This window comes from Lissotriton helveticus, chromosome 4_1, assembly GCF_964261635.1.
Source record: "Lissotriton helveticus chromosome 4_1, aLisHel1.1, whole genome shotgun sequence".
Classification (NCBI taxonomy): domain Eukaryota; kingdom Metazoa; phylum Chordata; class Amphibia; order Caudata; family Salamandridae; genus Lissotriton; species Lissotriton helveticus.
The window spans coordinates 969866827-969890972 of record NC_136063.1 but is presented as its reverse complement, the minus strand read 5'-3'; the positions used below and the strand labels follow the sequence as shown (position 1 = coordinate 969890972).

Genomic DNA, 24146 nt, shown 5'->3' with positions numbered 1-24146 from the left:
TTAACGATAACCCGAGTACCGGAATGTACAGCAGAATGTCTTACGGCCGTAGGAGAGCTCCACCTGTGAAGCTGCGAAGTTGAACGCATACCGCTGGAGATGAGAGGAACTGTGTACGTTCCGGGCACAAACCAGTTAAACCAACATGGATTCACCTGACTGTTTCACTGCTAATTGCAGTTCCGGATGCATACGCTTGTTAGAATTGGGCTGAGCTTTTCATTTCTGCCTGCCTCGATTGTTGCTTACTCCCGAGCCAGCGCGACTGGCGGCTCGGCGCATATCCTACTAATACACTGGCATTAATAAAAGAAGTTTACTTTGTACGCTTTTGTAACCTGCACAGGTAATTTTCCTACTGAAATGCACCCTTTGCTACCTCTTGTATTTTGTTGGCTTACGATTGCCACTTTTGCCTCATTTAATGTAACATTTGCTTTTGTAATCTGCTCACAGGAATGGTCTCATGCATTGGCTCCGCTCTACTTGTGAAGCGCTCAGACACCTCAGAGTAACACTTGCTTTTCTCTGACCACACCGCTCACTCCTTTCACTGCGGACCGACCCCAAAAGGCGTCCAGCACCTCACAATAAGAACGGCAGCGCTGCCTGCAAACACCACAAGTTGCGCCTGGGCACCGTACCTACACCCATCATTCCAGCTTGGGGAGATTTGGTGATGTGCTCAGCATCACACATCATATCACCTCAAACGGTCAACCCCTAGTCCCTTCGTGCTATCCTGCCCCCGGACCCACTCGCTGATGGCCCCCCGTCCCTCAAAACAAAGTATGTGGGCTACATTAGGCTTTACTTTGTGAAAAGCATGACCATGCTGGAGAAGAAATCAGATATGCTCCTATCACAGCAGTCATGAAACACAGGGGTTTGGAAACCCCTAAATCCAAACAATGCATCCTTTTGAGTGATTTGATTGTGTGTGCAATAACACAGCTCCCTTTCTTGTGTCTCCCAATTGACACATAATGATCGTAAGGTAATTCATGTAACAAATAATTTATTTATGTACTTGTTTTAGGAGCTCTATTAACTGGCAGCGAATCTCCAAAAGAAAGCTTTCAATGTCGTATGTTTTCATGAGCTCGAGGCAGCGTCGTAAATGTGAGTGACACTCTGTATAAAGCACCACACTGCAAAAGTGAAATGTCTCTGGGAGCGGCCAGGCTTGAGAGCTAACAAGTCAACACAAAATTATGCATTCTTGACTATTGCAAAATGAACCGTCCGAGCTGATCTGCCCCCACAAGAAACGGAAGCATTTCCTCCAAAGGATACTAACAACAATCAACCAGCAGCATGCCAAATATATTCTAAATGACATCTGCGCCATTCACTGCTACCCACTAACGATGCGCTGGATGTCTCAGTCCGCTTAATATTACCACTCTGCCTGCCTGTTCGCCACAAGGAAAACACAGCAATTTAAAATCGCATGCCGAGCCCCCCTAACACCGCTGCTTGCCCCTACTTAACTTGTGCCAAGGTACACTCCGCCACGATACATCATCTAGCCCAGGATCCTCTCTCGGGCAGAAAACGGACCCCCCGTCATTCTGTCCCACACGAAGCGCCCGGTCATCCTGTCCCACGCGGAGCACAGCAGTTTCCGTCATTCTCCCCGCCGACACCATGTTCACGTCCGACCATGGACATCACATCAACCCCGGACATCATCTGCAGAGAGAGAGCGAAAAGAAAGGAGAGCAACAGATTCTCCACGCCTGTTGACGGACGATTCTCCTCCCGGGGCTGATGAGACACCTGGAAGAAAAACAAAGAAGAAAATTAAACGGCCCCACGGCGGGGCGAGGAGCGAGCCTGGGAAGCGCTCACACAAAGAGGCGCAAAACTGCTTCCGGGGCAAGGGCGGGACGCGCAAAGCAACCAAGGATCGGCCACTGGGGGATTGGTCCCCCTTTTCTCATCTTCTGGAGGACCAGCACAGGAAGCAGTGCTAATGATAGTTCAACCGGGAGATTTGGAAAGCTTAATTTCAGCAGTTTAATATGAATTAACTTTCATATTATCAACATGAAGAAACTAATATGACTTCAAACAAATTGCAATACAAAAGAGATTTTCATACTTAGTGATAGAATTTTGAACCAGTAACATTTTTTCCACGTGGTTTAGCAATAAATAAATATTCATCACCTATATTCAATTGATTCATCTAATCATTCTATCAGCTTCTGCGCAAAGGAAATATAGAGGTAAACATGATACAGAAGAAAATACATCTATTTTCAACATTAAAGGAGCATCAAGTATTGGCTTGGAGACTGATTGAAAGTATGTCCTTTGCGTTTTTAACTTCATGCTCTAAAAGACTAAACTAATAGGCTCACTAAATATATAGCATACTATTGAAGAATTAGCAGATGATGAAATGCTACTGATTCCATCCAATCCTTCAAGCAGCGTTTGATCCAAGGAGATAAACGGTCCAAAATGAGACACAAGAAAACTTCATTTTTATTCAAACAATTAAACTTGGCCTGTTCAGGGATCGAACCTGTGACCTTGGCGTTATTAGCACCACGCGCCAACCATCTGAGCTAACAGGCCATTTCGCACAACTACCTGGAGGTCCAGCATATGAAGAAGGGGAAATGCTAGTTAACCCAGGAGACTTGGAAAGCTTAATTTCAGCAGTTTACCATGAAGTTATAGTTATATATTATCAACATGAAGAAACTAATATGACTTCAAAAAAATTACAATACAAAAGAGATTTTCATACTTAGTGTTAGAACTTAGAACCATTAACGTTTTTTCCATGTGGTTACGTAATAAATAAATATTTATCACCTACATTGAATTGATTCATCTAATCATTTTATCAGCTTCTCCTCAAAGGAAATATAGAGATAAACATGATACAGTAGAAAATACATCTATTTTCAACATTAAAGGAGCATCAAGTATTGGCTTGGAGAATGATTGAAAGTATGTCCTTGGCGTTTTTAACTTCATGCTCTAACAGGCTAAACTAATAGAGTCACTAAATATATAGCATACTACTGAAGATGAAGCAGATGATGAAGTCCTACTGATTGTTAATCCGGGATAGTTGGAAAGCTTATATTCAGCTGTTTACATTCATAGTATCTTTATATATTATCAACAAGACTAAACAAAAATGATCTCAATAAATTGCAATAAATAAGAGATTTAGTTACTTGGCGTTAGAACTTAGAACCATTAATAGATATTCCAGGCGCTTTAAGAATAGTAATTAATTCTATAATTATATCAAATGTATTTATCCAATCCTTCAAGCAGCGTTTGATCCAAGGAGATAAACAGTCCAAAATGAGACACAAGAAAAATTCCTCTTTCGATCGAACCGGTGACCTCGGCGTTATTAGCACCATGCTCTACCCAACTGAGATAACAGGCCAATTTGTACATCTTCTGGAGGACCAGCTCAGGAAGCAGTGCTAATGATAGTTCAACCGGGAGATTTGGAAAGCTTAATTTCAGCTGTTTAATATGAATTAAGTTTCATATTATCAACATGAAGAAACTAATATGACTTCAAAAAAATTGCAATAGAAAAGAGATTTCCATACTTAGTATTAGAATTTTGAACCAGTAACGTTTTTTCACGTGGTTTAGCAATAAATAAATATTCATCACCTATATTCAATTGATTCATCTAATCATTCTATCAGCTTCTCAACAAAGGAAATATAGAGGTAAACATGATACAGAAGAAAATACATCTATTTTCAACATTAAAGGAGCATCAAGTATTGGCTTGGAGACTGATTGAAAGTATGTTCTTTGTTTTTTTAACTTCATGCTCTAACAGACTAAACTAATAGGCTCACTAGATACATAGCATACTTTTGGAGAATTAGCAGATGATGAAATGCTACTGATTCCATCCAATCCTTCAAGCAACGTGTGATCCAAGGAGATAAACAGTCCAAAATGAGACACTAGAAAAATTCATCTTTTTTCAAACAATTAAACTTGGCCTGTACAGGGATCGAACCTGTGACCTTGGCATTATTAGCACCACACTCTAACCATCTGAGCTAACAGGCCATCTTGCACAATTTCCTTGAAGTCCATCATATGAAGAAGGGCAAATTATAGTTAACCAAGGAGATTTGGAAAGCTTAATTTCAGCAGTTTACCAAGAAGTTATAGTTATATATCATCAACATGAAGAAACCAATATGACTTAAAAAAAACTTACAATACAAAAGAGATTTTCATACTTAGTGTTACAACTTGGAACCATTAACGTTTTTTCCATGTGGTTACGTAATAAATAAATATTTATCACCTACATTGAATTGATTCATCTAATCATTTTATCAGCTTCTCCTCAAAGGAAATATAGAGATAAACATGATACAGTAGAAAATACATCTATTTTCAACATTAAAGGAGCATCAAGTATTGGCTTGGAGACTGATTGAAAGTATGTCCTCGGCGTTTTTAACTTCATGCTCTAACAGACTAAACTAATAGTCTCACTAAATATATAGCATACTATTGAAGATGAAGCAGATGATGAAGTCCTACTGATTGTGAATCCGGGATAGTTGGAAAGCTTATATTCAGCTGTTTACATTCATAGTATCTTTATATATTATCAACAAGACTAAACAAAAATGATCTCAATAAATTGCAATAAATAAGAGATTTAGTTACTTGGCGTTAGAACTTAGAACCATTATTAGATATTCCAGGCGCTTTAAGAATAGTAATTAATTCTACAATTATATCAAATGTATTCATCCAATCCTTCAAGCAGCGTTTGATCCAAGGAGATAAACAGTCCAAAATGAGACACAGGAAAAATTCATCTTTTTTCAAACAATTAAACTTGGCCTGTACAGGGATCGAACCTGTGACATTGGCGTTATTAGCACCACGCTCTAACCAACTGAGCTAACAGGACAATTTGAGCATCTTCTGGAAGACCAGCACAGGAAGCAGTGCTAATGATAGTTCAACCGGGAGATTTGGAAAGCTTAATTTCAGCTGTTTAATATGAATTAAGTTTCATATTATCAACATGAAGAAACTAATATGACTTTAAAAAAATTGCAATACAATAGAGATTTCCATACTTAGTGTTAGAATTTTGAACCAGTAACATTTTTTCCACGTGGTTTAGCAATAAATAAATATTCATCACCTATATTCAATTGATTCATCTAATCATTCTTTCAGCTTCTGTGCAAAGGAAATATAGAGGTAAACATGATTCAGAAGAAAATACATCTATTTTCAACATTGAAGGAGCATCAAGTATTGGCTTGGATACTGATTGAAAGTGTGTCCTTTGCGTTTTTAACTTCATGCTCTAACAGACTAAACTAATAGGCTCACTAAATATATAGCATACTTTTGAAGAATTAGCAGATGATGAAATGCTACTGATTCCATCCAATCCTTCAAGCCGCATGTGATCCAAGGAGATAAACAGTCCAAAATGAGACACTAGAAAAATTCATCTTTTTTCAAACAATGAAACTTGGCCTGTACAGGGATCGAACCTGTGACCTTGGTGTTATTAGCACCACGCTCTAACCATCTGAGCTAACAGGCCATTTAGCACAACTACTTGGAGGTCCAGCATATGAAGAAGGGCAAATGCTAGTTAACCAAGGAGATTTGGAAAGCTTAATTTCAGCAGTTTACCATAAAGTTATGGTTATATATTATCAACATGGAGAAACTAATATGACTTAAAAAAATACAATACAAAAGAGATTTTCATACTTAGTGTTAGAACTTAGAACCATTAACGTTTTTTCCATGTGGTTAAGCAATGAATAAATATTCATCACCTATATTGAATTGATTCATATAATCATTTTATCAGCTACTCCTTAAAGGAAATATAGAGGAAAAAATGATACAGTAGAAAATACATCTATTTTCAACATTAAAGGAGCATCAAGTATTGGCTTGGAGACAGTTTGAAAGTATGTCTTTGGTGTTTTTAACTTCATGCTCCAACAGACTAAACTAATAGTCTCACTACATATATAGCATACTATTGAAGATGAAGCAGATGATGAAGTCCTACTGATTGTTAATCCGGGATAGTTGGAAAGCTTATATTCAGCTGTTTACATGCATAGTATCTTTATATATTATCAACGTGACTAAACAAAAATGATCTCAATAAATTGCAAAAAATAAGAGATTTAGTTACCTGGCGTTAGAACTTAGAACCATTAATAGATATTCCATGCGCCTTAAGAATAGTAATTAATTCTATAATTATATCAAACGTATTCATCCAATCCTTCAAGCAGCATTTGATCCAAGGAGATAAACAGTCCAAAATGAGACACAAGAAAAAATCATCTTTTTTCAAATATTTAAACTTGGCCTGTGCAGGGATCGAACATGTGACCTTGGCGTTATTAGCACCCCGCTCTAACCAACTGTGCTAACAGACCAATTTGTACATCTTCTGGAGGACCAGCTCAGGAAGCAGTGCTAATGATAGTTCAACCGGGAGATTTGGAAAGCTTAATTTCAGCTGTTTAATATGAATTAACTTTCATATTATCAACATGAAGAAACTAATATGACTTCATAAAAATTGCAATACAAAAGAGATTTCCATACTTAGTGTTAGAATTTTGAACCAGTAACGTTTTTTCCACGTGGTTTAGCAATAAATAAATATTCATCACCTATATTCATTGATTCATCTAATCATTCTATCAGCTTCTGCGCAAAGGAAATATAGAGGTAAACATGATACAGAAGAAAATACATCTATTTTCAACATTAAAGGAGCATCAAGTATTGGCTTGGAGACTGATTGAAAGTATGTCCTTTGCGTTTTTAACTTCATGCTCTAACAGACTAAACTAATAGGCTCACTAAACATATAGCATATATATATATATATTTTTTTTTTGTCCTCATAAATGCCACCAGAAATTGTCAACTCTAGATGGGTTTTTCTCCTGGCCTTTAACACGGGCTAACTATTCCCGCCCTGGCTACCGTGTATAGCCGACGGAGATCGCCCAGAGGTAGGTCGTTACCTTGTCCCACTCCCCTTCGTGATGTATCGGAACCTTTGGGAGGACAGGACCACAGAACCTCTGTCATAATCATTGGACATTTTGTGTACCTTGTCCGTTATCTCTCAGACCATGCAATTAGTTGGGACCATATTTTTACAGCACTCTCTCCTCCACACAGTAAGTCTAAACGACTAACAGCCATAATGTTCTTAAGACAGTTTGCGAATCGGGGAGGACTTACAGATTTCCACTCCCTACATATCTCCCTTCTAGCAATAACAATGACATAAAAAATAAACTGTGAGGTGCTGTTACTGACATCATAGTCCGTAGGGAGACCAAAGAATATTAATCTAGGGGAATAAGTGATTGGTATAGATAGAACCTCTTCTAAGAACCCACAAACCTGATCCCAGTAGCTGGTAATTTCAGGGCAGTCTACAAACATATGTCTATCATCCGCATCTGGTGACCTGCATCTTAAACAGATGTATTCTTCTGCCGAGATCCTTGACAATTTCGCAGGAGTCCAGTAAGCCCTATAAGCTGTGAATAGATGATTCCTCCTGAGATTGGATGGTTTTATGGTTTTTTGGGAAATTGTGAACGAGTCTATCCAGATCTTCAGCATCTCTTCGGAGTCCTGGGTGACGATACTAGTCCAAAGCTTGGTGGTATCAGCTCCTAGTTCGTCTTTCGCCCCCACCAGTGCATTATACCAAAGTGACACCTCCCCTTTCCTCCCTGTCGCCCTACTGATAAGTCCCAGAATCGGAATTTCGTCCAGCATTGACTGCCCCACCAGGAAGATTTAAAAGAGATTCCCAACCTAACAGTTTGGAATCATTAGACAGGTCCCCCCACTTGGTTAATCCTGCAGCTCTCAGAGGAAGAGCCAGACGATCTAATAGGCAATCTGGTGTACCTGGAGAGTCCCAAATGGGGGCTTGCGAGTGATAGTAGGGTATATTCAAAATTCTACGTATTGCCTTCCAGATGTTGAGTGCTGTCCCAAGAAGCTTCAGGCGAACCTTCTTAAAAAACTTCTGGTCCCCAAATTTGTACAGAAAAAACTCCCGACCTTGTGGCAGGTCTGATAGCATGGCCTGAAAAAGCCTTCCGTGTGAAGAGGAATCTAGTTTGTTTGCCAGAAGTCTAAAATTCTTAAATTGAAAAGCATAGCAATAAAAAAGTATATTGGGCAAAGCCAGTCCACCCAGTTTTAGCCCCTTTCTTAATTTCCGCCAGGCAATTCTGGGGGACTTAGTCGCCCAGATAAACGAGCCAATCCTTCCTTGAAGGTTAGAAATATCCCTTTTGTTAAAGTGCAAGGGGATGGAATTAAAAAGGAAGGTAACTTTTGACAGTATTATCATCTTGACTAGATTGACTCTTCCATAGATGTTAAGGGGTAAGGTATTCCATCTAGTCAGGAGCTTCCTAATATCCTTGACCGCCGTCTGCCAACTACTTTTAGTAATATTGTCCAAATTATGAGTAAGCTGAATACCCAGGTATCTAATTTTTAATTTGGCTTCTGGTATCGGGGACAGGTTGTTCCAACTCATTATATCAGTCTTTTCTTTATTAATCCTGTATCCCGAGACCGTGCCAAAATCCTCAGCCAATTCAAATAGTCTGGGAATGGCCTGCTCAGGATTTGATGTATATAGAAGCAGGTCATCGGCATAAAGTGCTGTCTTAAGAATCAAGTCTCCAATTTTAAAAGGCAGAATCACTGGGTCAGATCTCAGAGAGCAGACAAACGGCTCAATGTAGATATCAAAAAGGAGAGGGGACAGGGGACATCCCTGCCTCGTTCCCCTCGAGATATCCAACCATTCAGTCAGACTACCATTGACTAATACCTTGGCTCGAGGGCCCCTATGCAGTGTCTCAATCCCTCTAATGAATATGTCTGGAAATCCAAAGTTTACCATGGTTTTCCATAAAAAGAGCCAATTGACTTGGTCAAATGCTTTTGCAGCATCGATCGCCACAATAGTCAGCGGCAGTCCTTGCTCCACTGCCATATCTATTGCTCCTACAACTTGAAAAGTAAGTTCATTTAGTGGGCGCCCAGGTATAAACCCCCGTTGATCGGAGTGGATGATGGACTTAATTATTTTTGCCAATCTAGACGTAAGAATACCTGAATAGATTTTTGAATCCGAATTTAGAAGTGAGATGGGCCTATATGATTCTATGTTATTGGGGTTTTTATTAGGCTTTGCTATCAGGGTGATGGTGGCTTCTGACCATTAAACTGGGGTGTCCTCCCCTTCTATAAAGATTTTATTGAATAATAACAGTAATGGGGCTATGATTTCATCCACATTATCCTTATACAATTCGGTCGGCAGTCCATCTGGACCCGGAGCCTTGTTCCTAGCCATATTTTTTAGTTGGGCCCGTACCTCTCCCTCGGTAATCTCTGTAACTAAGTATTCTTTATCCGAGTCGCTTAACTGGGGTAACTCTCTCATGGCCCACCAACGTTCTAACTCATCCTCCCCCAGGCTATTCTGCTCCCGGTATAGTTCTTCAATAAACCCTTTGGCCTCTATCCTGATGTCAGCGTCTTCTGTTAGGGGCAGACCTGAACCCCGCTAAATTAGTGTGCTTATACTGTTCCTACACCGCTCCGTTCTGGCTTTCCAGGCGAGGAGAGAGCCACACTTCTCCCCATACTCGAAGTTTCGGAGTTTACTCACTTCCCACCTGTCCTTATTTTTTTTGTCAGCGCGTGCCTTGAAGCCACTCTGTAGCTCAACCAGCTCTTTTTCGAGTAGTGGGATCTTACCCCTATCTTCCAATACCGCTAACTGTAGTTGTTGTTCTTTTGTTTTAATCATTTCAAGGTCAGATCTATCTTTTTCTTTCATAAGCTTTCTCTTTAAAGCCATATACGACCCAAGGACACCCCTCAAGTAGGCCTTAAGTGAGTCCCAAACCATTGGTTCCGGAGCTGTATGTGCATTGAAGAAAAAAAACTCCAGCAGATTTCCCTTGATTTTACTTTTAATTTCATCATCTAAAAGGATTGTTCTATCCAGAGTCCATCTATATAGTGGGGGCGTGACCTTAAGATCAATTTTCAGTTCCACAACCGAATGATCAGACAAACCTACAGGAATATGAGAAACTGAAACGATATCTGACAAGAAAACTTGGTCTAAGAAAAAAAATTCGATTCTAGAGTATTGTTTATATTTCTTACTGTAAAAAGAGTATTCCCTGAGATTTCCTTGCTTAGTTCTCCAAGCCTCCCGAAGGTTGAAGTTTTTTATAATATTTTTCAGAGCCAGCAAGGATTTGTTAGGGGAATTATATTTTGCCTTAGAAGTACGGTCCAAAAGAGGGTCCAAAATAAGATTAAAGTCGCCTCCCAAAATGACTGGAGCTGTGTATTGTATCATATATTCTTCTATTTTTTGAAGAAACCTGGGATTATCTTCATTGGGACCGTAATATGCAGTACATAAAAAAGTAAGACTGCCAATAGAGAGGACTGCCACCAGCCATCGCCCAAATTGATCTGTTCCCCAGTTTTGTACCCTAATGCCCTTATTTGCCCGCACAATAATGGCTACTCCTCTCGTGGAAACTTTCTGTTTAGAGCACAGGATCTCCTGAACCCACCTAAGTCTAGAAAAAACTTGACCGCATGCTTCCGCTTCAAGATGGGTTTCTTGTAGGGAAAAAATGTCCTCGTTTGTCTTTTTAAGAAATTCACAAACTCTTTGCTGTTTCTTTCGATCCCCTATCCCATTTAAATTCCAAGATAATATCGTAGTACTAACTGCCATAGCGAAAACCAGTAATTATAGCTCGTTGAGATCTTCATTGATTTTTCAACCCATCAAAATAAGAACTTCTTGCATCTGAGGACATTTTTAAGTGTTTTACCCCCTCCCCCCGTAACCCCTCCCACCCCTCCCTCCAAGGAACCCTCCCATCTCACTCTTATTCGGCGTATCCACGCCCTAGAGAGCCCCCCCACCTTTAAGACACCACATCTAGCTTAAAGCTTTATCTTTCCCATGCTTTGCGTATTAACCATTAACTATTATGTCCCCCAACAACCCGTGTGCAGTTTTTTTTCCTTTTTTTTTTATAGGTTTTTTTTTTTCAAAAGTTTTTTCCTTTCCCCTTTCCCTTTTTTTTTTTCTATTTCCCCTTGGTAGCAGGTATACCAATCCCCTCATCCCTGTTTTACTAATTACATACAATTAGTTATGCACAACTTACAACTTATAACTATATGCCAAGGTTGATGCTGCTTGGCTATTTTCTCATTTTGTCTAGCAGTTCATCTACTTCCTCAGGGTAGTTACAGTTATGCATCTTATTGTTCCACATTATTTTTAATAGGGCAGGAAATTTCATTTGGACTTGAGCTCCCAAAGAACGGAGTTCAGGCATCCTGGCTCCCATTGCCTCTGAGCCGTTTTCCCCCCTATGTCCGATCTAATTTGATAGGGATTGGCCGGATAGTGAAGAGAGGATCTTGCGAGACACCTGCTGAGGATTAGTTCTTTTACTGTGTATGTCTGAAAATATACCAAGATTTTTCGGGGGGCTTTGCTGTCCGGATGTAGCCTGAAGGGTTCTCTGTGTACACGCTGAATTTCAGCTTCTAGATCTATATCTGGTCGATCCTTTAATATATCTTCCCGTAGTAGCCTGCACATGAATCCCTTAATGTCTTCCACTTCAGTTCCCTCTGGAATCTTAAGTATTCTTAAGTTATTTCGACGACTCTGCATTTTCAACCTCTCCATGTCCATTGTGAGTTTACGGTTCTGCTCCTTTAGAGTATTAATATCTTTGGAATTCTCCTTTGATGTTTCCGAGAGCGAGGTAACTTTACTTTCTAGCACACAGGTTTGAGCTGCTAGTCCCTCCATTTTTGCCTCCAAATTATCAAATCTATCATAAAGTCCTTTCTGATTGCTCTCGGAAGTTGCAAACTTCTCCATCAAGTCGTCCCTGAGAGATTGGAATAGACAACCAAGTCGGTCCCTCTCTTCTCCACTGACAGCTTCTTCAAATCTACCCCTGGTGTTTAGGATAGAATTGTGTGCAGTACTATTTGCACTACAAAAGGAAAGGGGATTAGAAAGAGGTTTAAGTAGGGCTGTATGGGGAGTTTGAGAGGTACAAGGGCTCCCATTATCAGATAAAGTATGAACCATAGGGGATACTGGAGATGAAGCAGTGGCCAAATTTACTGCGTCTAATTTTGTACTTGGGAGGAGAGGCCCTTGCCTACTTAAAAGATCAGTGCTCGACACAGGATCATGCTCTAGGGGAGCGGATAAAGTATGTTTTAATCCTTCCATATGTGTAATCGGCTCCAGTACTGCATACCTATTTTCCAAAGGTTAAGTTGTTAGGATGGGGAGGGGAGGCTCGATATCAAGTTCGTTAGACCCTTCACCTACCTCCACCACCTCATCTGAAACAGCAGGCTCTATATTGATGTCTGACATTTCTCCTCCTACTCCCACAAATGATTTTTCGGAGGGGTCTTCCTTTGAGTTAACTGCCTGCTCCATAATCTTAAAGAAGCTTTTGAGTGAGGGGGTGCCTCTCTGAGCTAAAAGCTGTTTGTTGCACTTAACAGCCCCTCCTCTCTTGGCCCCCCCTTCTTCTTATGTTTGTGTGGGGATACCGGTGTTGGCCCCTCTCTCACCAGGGTTTCTCCTGAGTCCCAAAGCCCCTGCCTCCTAAGGTCCTGTTTAGACCTCAACTGATATCGATTTCTGGTGCCCACTGCTCCTCCACCAAACACTGCCCCCTTTAACTGTTTTAAACCTCCCTCTGTATTATCTAGAGGATTAACCACACTAATGTCTGTGTAGGCAGATCGGTTTTCAACTTCACTCACAACTTCTGCCTCCATGCAGGCACTCCCACTTAGAACCCCCTTACCAGCAGCCTCACATTCCCTTAGGCTCGAAGAGGGGTAGCAGCCCCAGCAAACCGGACCTTTCACTTGGAGGATAAGTGCTGCTCTTGAGCGCTGCCAATAATCTCGGCTGTAGAGTATCCGTGTGCTTTTGAGGCTGGCGGTCGGTGGACACACGGCAACCTTCGAGAGACTGCAGCGGCTCCTGATGCTTCTAGCACGGCTTAGCTCTCCTGCCTCCAGCCGAGCGCACAGCCGAACGTCACATGAGACGCGAGGCTGCATCCCTCAGGTCCGGATCCGGATCCAAGGTCCTAGTGCCTGGAGCGTTTTTTTTTTTTTTTACCGGGAGACACAAAGGAGAACAAACTCAGTTTTCCGCGGGGTAAAGAGAAGACTGAGACATTATCTGTCCTCACCGCTCAAAACTGCGATAGTCAGCCGGTGAGATCCATCGTTATGTTGGTAGTTCCCGGCGAATTGTGGTGTCCCTGGCGGGGGAGCTCTTCAGCAGCCGCTAGCCTGCCACCGCCATGTTCCCTAAATATATAGCATACTTTTGAAGAATTAGCAGATGATGAAATGCTACTGATTCCATCCAATCCTTCAAGCAGCGTGTGATCCAAGGAGATAAACAGTCCAAAATGAGACACTAGAAAAATTCATCTATTTTCAAACAATTAAACTTGGCCTGTACAGGGATCAAACCTGTGACCTTGGCATTATTAGCACCACGCTCTAACCATCTGAGCTAACAGGCCATTTTGCACAACTTCCTGGAGGTCCAGCATATGAAGAAGGGCAAATGATAGTTAACCCAGGAGATTTGGAAAGCTTAATTTTAGCAGTTTACCATGAAGTTATAGTTATATATCATCAACATGAAGAAACCAATATGACTTAAAAAAACGTACAATACAAAAGAGATTTTCATACTTAGTGTTAGAACTTAGAACCATTAACGTTTTTTCCATGTGGTTAAGCAATAATTATATATTCATCACCTATATTGAATTGATTCATCTAATCATTTTATCAGCTTCTCCTCAAAGGAAATATAGAGATAAACATGATACAGTAGAAAATACATCTATTTTCAACATTAAAGGAGCATCAGGTATTGGCTTGGAGACTGATTGAAAGTATGTCCTTGGCGTTTTTAACTTCATGCTCTAACAGACTAAACTAATAGAGTCACTAAATATATAGCATACTATTGAAGATGAAGCAGATGATGAAGTCCTACTGATTGTTAATCCGGGATAGTTGGAAAGCTTATATTCAGCTGTTTACATTCATAGTATCTTTATATATTATCAACAAGACTAAACAAAAATGATCTCAATAAATTGCAATAAATAAGAGATTTAGTTACTTGGCGTTAGAACTTAGAACCATTAATAGATATTCCAGGCGCTTTAAGAATAGTAATTAATTCTATAATTATATCAAATGTATTCATCCAATCCTTCAAGCAGCGTTTGATCCAAGGAGATAAACAGTCCAAAATGAGACACAAGAAAAATTCATCTTTTTTCAAAGAATTAAACTTGGCCTGTACAGTGATCGAACCTGTGACCTTGGCGTTATTAGCACCACGCTCTAACCAACTGAGCTAACAGGCCAAATTTCACATCTTCTGCAGGACCAGCACAGGAAGCAGTGCTAATGATAGTTCAACTGGGAGATTTGGAAAGCTTAATTTCAGCTGTTTAATATGAATTAACTTTCATATTATCAACATGAAGAAACTAATATGACTTCAAAAAAATTGCAATACAAAAGAGATTTCCATACTTAGTGTTAGAATTTTGAACCAGTAAAGTTTTTTCCACGTGGTTTAGCAATAAATAAATATTCATCACCTATATTCAATTGATTCATCTAATCATTCTATCAGCTTCTGCGCAAAGGAAATATAGAGGTAAACAGGATACAGTAGAAAATACATCTATTTTCAACATTAAAGGAGCATCAAGTATTGGCTTGGAGACTGATTGAAAGTATGTCCTTGGCGTTTTTAACTTCATGCTCTAACAGACTAAACTAATAGAGTCACTAAATATATAGCATACTATTGAAGATGAAGCAGATGATGAAGTCCTACTGATTGTTAATCCGGGATAGTTGGAAAGCTTATATTCAGCTGTTTACATTCATAGTATCTTTATATATTATCAACAAGACTAAACAAAAAAGATCTCAATAAATTGCAATAAATAAGAGATTTAGTTACTTGGCGTTAGAACTTAGAACCATTAATAGATATTCTAGGCACTTTAAGAATAGTAATTAATTCTATAATTATATCAAATGTATTCATCCAATCCTTCAAGCAGCGTTTGATCCAAGGAGATAAACAGTCCAAAATGAGACACAAGAAAAATTCATCTTTTTTCAAAGAATTAAACTTGGCCTGTACAGTGATCGAACCTGTGACCTTGGCGTTATTAGCACCACGCTCTAACCACCGGAGCTAACAGGCCAAATTTCACATCTTCCGGAGGACCAGCACAGGAAGCAGTGCTAATGATAGTTCAACCGGGAGATTTGGAAAGCTTAATTTCAGCTGTTTAATATGAATTAACTTTCATATTATCAACATGAAGAAACTAATATGACTTCAAAAAAATTGCAATACAAAAGAGATTTCCATACTCAGTGTTAGAATTTTGAACCAGTAACGTTTTTTCCACGTGCTTTAGCAATAAATAAATATTCATCACCTATATTCAATTGATTCATCTAATCATTCTATCAACTTCTGCGCAAAGGAAATATAGAGGTAAACATGATACAGAAGAAAATACATCTATTTTCAACATTAAAGGAGCATCAAGTATCGGCTTGGAGACTGATTGAAATTATGTCCTTTGCGTTTTTTACTTCATGCTCTAACAGACTAAACTAATAGGCTCACTAAATATATAGAATACTTTAGAAGAATTAGCAGATGATGAAAGCTACTGATTCCATCCAATCCTTCAAGCAGCGTGTGATTCAAGGAGATAAACAGTCCAAAATGAGACACAAGAAAAATTCATCTTTGTTCAAACAATTAAACTTGGCCTGTACAGGGATCAAACCTGTGACCTCGGCGTTATTAGCACCACGCTCTAACCATCTGAGCTAACAGGCCATTTTGCACATCTACCTGGAGGTCCAGCATATGAAGAAGGGTAAATGATAGTTAACCCAGGAGATTTGGAAAGCTTAATTTCAGCAGTTTACCATGAAGTTATTGTTATATATTATCAACATGAAGAAACTAATATGACTTAAAAAAAAATTACAATACAAAAGAGATTTTCATACTTAGTGTTAGAACTTAGAACCATTAACGTTTTTTCCATGTGGTTAAGCAATAAATAAATATTCATCACCTATATTCAATTGATTCATCTAATCATTTTATCAGCTTCTCCTCAAAGGAAATATAGAGATAAACATGATACAGTAGAAAATACATCTATTTTCAACATTAAAGATGCATCAAGTATTGGCTTGGAGACTGATTGAAAGTATGTCCTTGGCGTTTTTAACTTCATGCTCTAACAGACTAAACTAATAGTCTCACTAAATATATAGCATACTATTGAAGATGAAGCAGATGATGAAGTCCTACTGATTGTTAATCCGGGATAGTTGGAAAGCTTATATTCAGCTGTTTACATTCATAGTATCTTTATATATTATCAACAAGACTAAACAAAAATGATCTCAATAAATTGCAATAAATAAGAGATTTAGGTACTTGGCGTTAGAACTTAGAACCATTAATAGATATTCCGGGCGCTTTAAGAATAGTAATTAATTCTATAATTATATCAAATGTATTCATCCAATCCTTCAAGGAGCGTTTGATCCAAGGAGATAAACAGTCCAAAATGAGACACAAGAAAAATTCATCTTTTTTCAAAGAATTAAACTTGGCCTGTACAGTGATCGAACCTGTGACCTTGGCGTTATTAGCACCACGCTCTAACCAACTGAGCTAACAGGCCAAATTTATCATTTTCTGGAGGACCAGCACAGGAAGCAGTGCTAATGATAGTTCAACCGGGAGATTTGGAAAGCTTAATTTCAGCTGTTTAATATGAATTAACTTTCATATTATCAACATGAAGAAACTAATATGACTTCAAAAAAATTGCAATACAAAAGAGATTTCCATACTTAGTGTTAGAATTTTTAACCAGTAAAGTTTTTTCCACGTGGTTTAGCAATAAATAAATATTCATCACCTATATTCAATTGATTCATCTAATCATTCTATCAGCTTCTGCGCAAAGGAAATATAGAGGTAAACATGATACAGAAGAAAATACATCTATTTTCAACATTAAAGGAGCATCAAGTATTGGCTTGGAGACTGATTGAAATTATGTCCTTTGCGTTTTTAACTTCATGCTCTAACAGACTAAACTAATAGGCTCACTAAATATATAGAATACTTTTGAAGAATTAGCAGATGATGAAATGCTACTGATTCCATCCAATCCTTCAAGCAGCGTGTGATTCAAGGAGATAAACAGTCCAAAATGAGACACAAGAAAAATTCATCTTTGTTCAAACAATTAAACTTGGCCTGTACAGAGATCGAACCTGTGACCTTGGCGTTATTAGCACCACACTCTAACCATCTGAGCTAACAGGCCATTTTGCATGACTGCCTTGAGGTCCAACAAATGAAGAAGGGCAAATGATAGTTAACCCAGGAGATTTGGAAAGCTTAATTTCAGCAGTTTACCATGAAGTTATTGTTATATATTATCAACATGAAGAAACTAATATGACTTAAAAAAAATTACAATACAAAAGAGATTTTCATACTTAGTGTTAGAACTTAGAACCATTAAAGTTTTTTTACATGTGGTTAAGCAATAAATAAATATTCATCACCTATATTCAATTGATTCATCTAATCATTTTATCAGCTTCTCCTCAAAGGAAATATAGAGATACACATGATACAGTAGAAAATACATCTATTTTCAACATTAAAGGTGCATCAAGTATAGGCTTGGAGACTGATTGAAAGTATGTCCTTGGCGTTTTTAACTTCATGCTCTAACAGACTAAACTAATAGGCTCACTAAATATATAGAATACTATTGAAGAATTAGCAGATGATGAAATGCTACTGATTCCATCCAATCCTTCAAGCAGCGTGTGATTCAAGGAGATAAACAGTCCAAAATGAGACACAAGAAAAATTCATCTTTGTTCAAACAATTAAACTTGGCCTGTACAGGGATCAAACCTGTGACCTTGGCGTTATTAGCACCACGCTCTAACCATCTGAGGTAACAGGCCATTTTGCACAACTACCTGGAGGTCCAGCAAATGAAGAAGGGCAAATGATAGTTAACCCAGGAGATTTGGAAAGCTTAATTTCAGCAGTTTACCATGAAGTTATTGTTATATATTATCAACATGAAGAAACTAATATGACTTAAAAAAAATTACAATACAAAAGAGATTTTCATACTTAGTGTTAGAACTTAGAACCATTAACGTTTTTTCCATGTGGTTAAGCAATACATAAATATTCATCACCTATATTGAATTGATTCATCTAATCATTTTATAAGCTTCTCCTCAAAGGAAATATAGAGATAAACATGATACAGTAGAAAATACATCTATTTTCAACATTAAAGGAGCATCAAGTATTGGCTTGGAGACTGATTGAAAGTATGTCCTTGGCGTTTTTAACTTCATGCTCTAACAGACTAAACTAATAGAGTCACTAAATATATAGCATACTATTGAAGATGAAGCAGATGATGAAGTCCTACTGATTGTTAATCCGGGATAGTTGGAAAGCTTATATTCAGCTGTTTACATTCATAGTATCTTTATATATTATCAACAAGACTAAACAAAAAAGATCTCAATAAATTGCAATAAATAAGAAATTTAGTTACTTGGCGTTAGAACTTAGAACCATTAATAGATATTCTAGGCGCTTTAAGAATAGTAATTAATTCTATAATTATATCAAATGTATTCATCCAATCCTTCAAGCAGCGTTTGATCCAAGGAGATAAACAGTCCAAAATGAGACACAAGAAAAATTCATCTTTTTTCAAAGAATTAAACTTGGCCTGTACAGTGATCGAACCTGTGACCTTGGCGTTATTAGCACCACGCTCTAACCAACTGAGCTAACAGGCCAAATTTCACATCTTCTGCAGGACCAGCACAGGAAGCAGTGCTAATGATAGTTCAACTGGGAGATTTGGAAAGCTTAATTTCAGCTGTTTAATATGAATTAACTTTCATATTATCAACATGAAGAAACTAATATGACTTCAAAAAAATTGCAATACAAAAGAGATTTCCATACTTAGTGTTAGAATTTTGAACCAGTAAAGTTTTTTCCACGTGGTTTAGCAATAAATAAATATTCATCACCTATATTCAATTGATTCATCTAATCATTCTATCAGCTTCTGCGCAAAGGAAATATAGAGGTAAACAGGATACAGTAGAAAATACATCTATTTTCAACATTAAAGGAGCATCAAGTATTGGCTTGGAGACTGATTGAAAGTATGTCCTTGGCGTTTTTAACTTCATGCTCTAACAGACTAAACTAATAGAGTCACTAAATATATAGCATACTATTGAAGATGAAGCAGATGATGAAGTCCTACTGATTGTTAATCCGGGATAGTTGGAAAGCTTATATTCAGCTGTTTACATTCATAGTATCTTTATATATTATCAACAAGACTAAACAAAAATGATCTCAATAAATTGCAATAAATAAGAGATTTAGTTACTTGGCGTTAGAACTTAGAACCATTAATAGATATTCCAGGCGCTTTAAGAATAGTAATTAATTCTATAATTATATCAAATGTATTCATCCAATCCTTCAAGCAGCGTTTGATCCAAGGAGATAAACAGTCCAAAATGAGACACAAGAAAAATTCATCTTTTTTCAAAGAATTAAACTTGGCCTGTACAGTGATCGAACCTGTGACCTTGGCGTTATTAGCACCACGCTCTAACCACCGGAGCTAACAGGCCAAATTTCACATCTTCCGGAGGACCAGCACAGGAAGCAGTGCTAATGATAGTTCAACCGGGAGATTTGGAAAGCTTAATTTCAGCTGTTTAATATGAATTAACTTTCATATTATCAACATGAAGAAACTAATATGACTTCAAAAAAATTGCAATACAAAAGAGATTTCCATACTTAGTGTTAGAATTTTTAACCAGTAAAGTTTTTTCCACGTGGTTTAGCAATAAATAAATATTCATCACCTATATTCAATTGATTCATCTAATCATTCTATCAGCTTCTGCGCAAAGGAAATATAGAGGTAAACATGATACAGAAGAAAATACATCTATTTTCAACATTAAAGGAGCATCAAGTATTGGCTTGGAGACTGATTGAAATTATGTCCTTTGCGTTTTTAACTTCATGCTCTAACAGACTAAACTAATAGGCTCACTAAATATATAGAATACTTTTGAAGAATTAGCAGATGATGAAATGCTACTGATTCCATCCAATCCTTCAAGCAGCGTGTGATTCAAGGAGATAAACAGTCCAAAATGAGACACAAGAAAAATTCATCTTTGTTCAAACAATTAAACTTGGCCTGTACAGAGATCGAACCTGTGACCTTGGCGTTATTAGCACCACGCTCTAACCATCTGAGCTAACAGGCCATTTTGCATGACTGCCTTGAGGTCCAACAAATGAAGAAGGGCAAATGATAGTTAACCCAGGAGATTTGGAAAGCTTAATTTCAGCAGTTTACCATGAAGTTATTGTTATATATTATCAACATGAAGAAACTAATATGACTTAAAAAAAATTACAATACAAAAGAGATTTTCATACTTAGTGTTAGAACTTAGAACCATTAAAGTTTTTTTACATGTGGTTAAGCAATAAATAAATATTCATCACCTATATTCAATTGATTCATCTAATCATTTTATCAGCTTCTCCTCAAAGGAAATATAGAGATACACATGATACAGTAGAAAATACATCTATTTTCAACATTAAAGGTGCATCAAGTATAGGCTTGGAGACTGATTGAAAGTATGTCCTTGGCGTTTTTAACTTCATGCTCTAACAGACTAAACTAATAGGCTCACTAAATATATAGAATACTATTGAAGAATTAGCAGATGATGAAATGCTACTGATTCCATCCAATCCTTCAAGCAGCGTGTGATTCAAGGAGATAAACAGTCCAAAATGAGACACAAGAAAAATTCATCTTTGTTCAAACAATTAAACTTGGCCTGTACAGGGATCAAACCTGTGACCTTGGCGTTATTAGCACCACGCTCTAACCATCTGAGGTAACAGGCCATTTTGCACAACTACCTGGAGGTCCAGCAAATGAAGAAGGGCAAATGATAGTTAACCCAGGAGATTTGGAAAGCTTAATTTCAGCAGTTTACCATGAAGTTATTGTTATATATTATCAACATGAAGAAACTAATATGACTTAAAAAAAATTACAATACAAAAGAGATTTTCATACTTAGTGTTAGAACTTAGAACCATTAACGTTTTTTCCATGTGGTTAAGCAATACATAAATATTCATCACCTATATTGAATTGATTCATCTAATCATTTTATAAGCTTCTCCTCAAAGGAAATATAGAGATAAACATGATACAGTAGAAAATACATCTATTTTCAACATTAAAGGAGCATCAAGTATTGGCTTGGAGACTGATTGAAAGTATGTCCTTGGCGTTTTTAACTTCATGCTCTAACAGACTAAACTAATAGAGTCACTAAATATATAGCATACTATTGAAGATGAAGCAGATGATGAAGTCCTACTGATTGTTAATCCGGGATAGTTGGAAAGCTTATATTCAGCTGTTTACATTCATAGTATCTTTATATATTATCAACAAGACTAAACAAAAAAGATCTCAATAAATTGCAATAAATAAGAAATTTAGTTACTTGGCGTTAGAACTTAGAACCATTAATAGATATTCTAGGCGCTTTAAGAATAGTAATTAATTCTATAATTATATCAAATGTATTCATCCAATCCTTCAAGCAGCGTTTGATCCAAGGAGATAAACAGTCCAAAATGAGACACAAGAAAAATTCATCTTTTTTCAAAGAATTAAACTTGGCCTGTACAGTGATCGAACCTGTGACCTTGGCGTTATTAGCACCACGCTCTAACCAACTGAGCTAACAGGCCAAATTTCACATCTTCTGCAGGACCAGCACAGGAAGCAGTGCTAATGATAGTTCAACTGGGAGATTTGGAAAGCTTAATTTCAGCTGTTTAATATGAATTAACTTTCATATTATCAACATGAAGAAACTAATATGACTTCAAAAAAATTGCAATACAAAAGAGATTTCCATACTTAGTGTTAGAATTTTGAACCAGTAAAGTTTTTTCCACGTGGTTTAGCAATAAATAAATATTCATCACCTATATTCAATTGATTCATCTAATCATTCTATCAGCTTCTGCGCAAAGGAAATATAGAGGTAAACAGGATACAGTAGAAAATACATCTATTTTCAACATTAAAGGAGCATCAAGTATTGGCTTGGAGACTGATTGAAAGTATGTCCTTGGCGTTTTTAACTTCATGCTCTAACAGACTAAACTAATAGAGTCACTAAATATATAGCATACTATTGAAGATGAAGCAGATGATGAAGTCCTACTGATTGTTAATCCGGGATAGTTGGAAAGCTTATATTCAGCTGTTTACATTCATAGTATCTTTATATATTATCAACAAGACTAAACAAAAATGATCTCAATAAATTGCAATAAATAAGAGATTTAGTTACTTGGCGTTAGAACTTAGAACCATTAATAGATATTCCAGGCGCTTTAAGAATAGTAATTAATTCTATAATTATATCAAATGTATTCATCCAATCCTTCAAGCAGCGTTTGATCCAAGGAGATAAACAGTCCAAAATGAGACACAAGAAAAATTCATCTTTTTTCAAAGAATTAAACTTGGCCTGTACAGTGATCGAACCTGTGACCTTGGCGTTATTAGCACCACGCTCTAACCACCGGAGCTAACAGGCCAAATTTCACATCTTCCGGAGGACCAGCACAGGAAGCAGTGCTAATGATAGTTCAACCGGGAGATTTGGAAAGCTTAATTTCAGCTGTTTAATATGAATTAACTTTCATATTATCAACATGAAGAAACTAATATGACTTCAAAAAAATTGCAATACAAAAGAGATTTCCATACTCAGTGTTAGAATTTTGAACCAGTAACGTTTTTTCCACGTGCTTTAGCAATAAATAAATATTCATCACCTATATTCAATTGATTCATCTAATCATTCTATCAACTTCTGCGCAAAGGAAATATAGAGGTAAACAGGATACAGAAGAAAATACATCTATTTTCAACATTAAAGGAGCATCAAGTATCGGCTTGGAGACTGATTGAAATTATGTCCTTTGCGTTTTTTACTTCATGCTCTAACAGACTAAACTAATAGGCTCACTAAATATATAGAATACTTTTGAAGAATTAGCAGATGATGAAATGCTACTGATTCCATCCAATCCTTCAAGCAGCGTGTGATTCAAGGAGATAAACAGTCCAAAATGAGACACAAGAAAAATTCATCTTTGTTCAAACAATTAAACTTGGCCTGTACAGGGATCGAACCTGTGACCTTGGCGTTATTAGCACCACGCTCTAACCATCTGAGCTAACAGGCCATTTTGCACATCTACCTGGAGGTCCAGCAAATGAAGAAGGGCAAATGATAGTTAACCCAGGAAATTTGGAAAGCTTAATTTCAGCAGTTTACCATGAAGTTATTGTTATATATTATCAACATGAAGAAACTAATATGTCTTAAAAAAATTACAATACAAAAGAGATTTTCATACTTAGTGTTAGAACTTAGAACCATTAACGTTTTTTCCATGTGGTTAAGCAATACATAAATATTCATCACCTATATTGAATTGATTCATCTAATCATTTTATCAGCTTCTCCTCAAAGGAAATATAGAGATAAACATGATACAGTAGAAAATACATCTATTTTCAACATTAAAGGAGCATCAAGTATTGGCTTGGAGACTGAGTGAAAGTATGTCCTTGGCGTATTTAACTTCATGCTCTAACAGACTAAACTAATAGAGTCACTAAATATATAGCATACTATTGAAG

General features: G+C 37.4%; 1 non-coding gene across 1 annotated transcript; it reads right to left on the bottom strand.

The window, feature by feature from the left end:
* Nucleotides 1-23612: 23612 nt before the first annotated feature.
* On the bottom strand, nucleotides 23613-23686 carry TRNAI-AAU (transfer RNA isoleucine (anticodon AAU)). Its single transcript has one exon. It is a non-coding gene; the product is annotated as a tRNA-Ile (tRNA).
* Nucleotides 23687-24146: the final 460 nt, after the last annotated feature.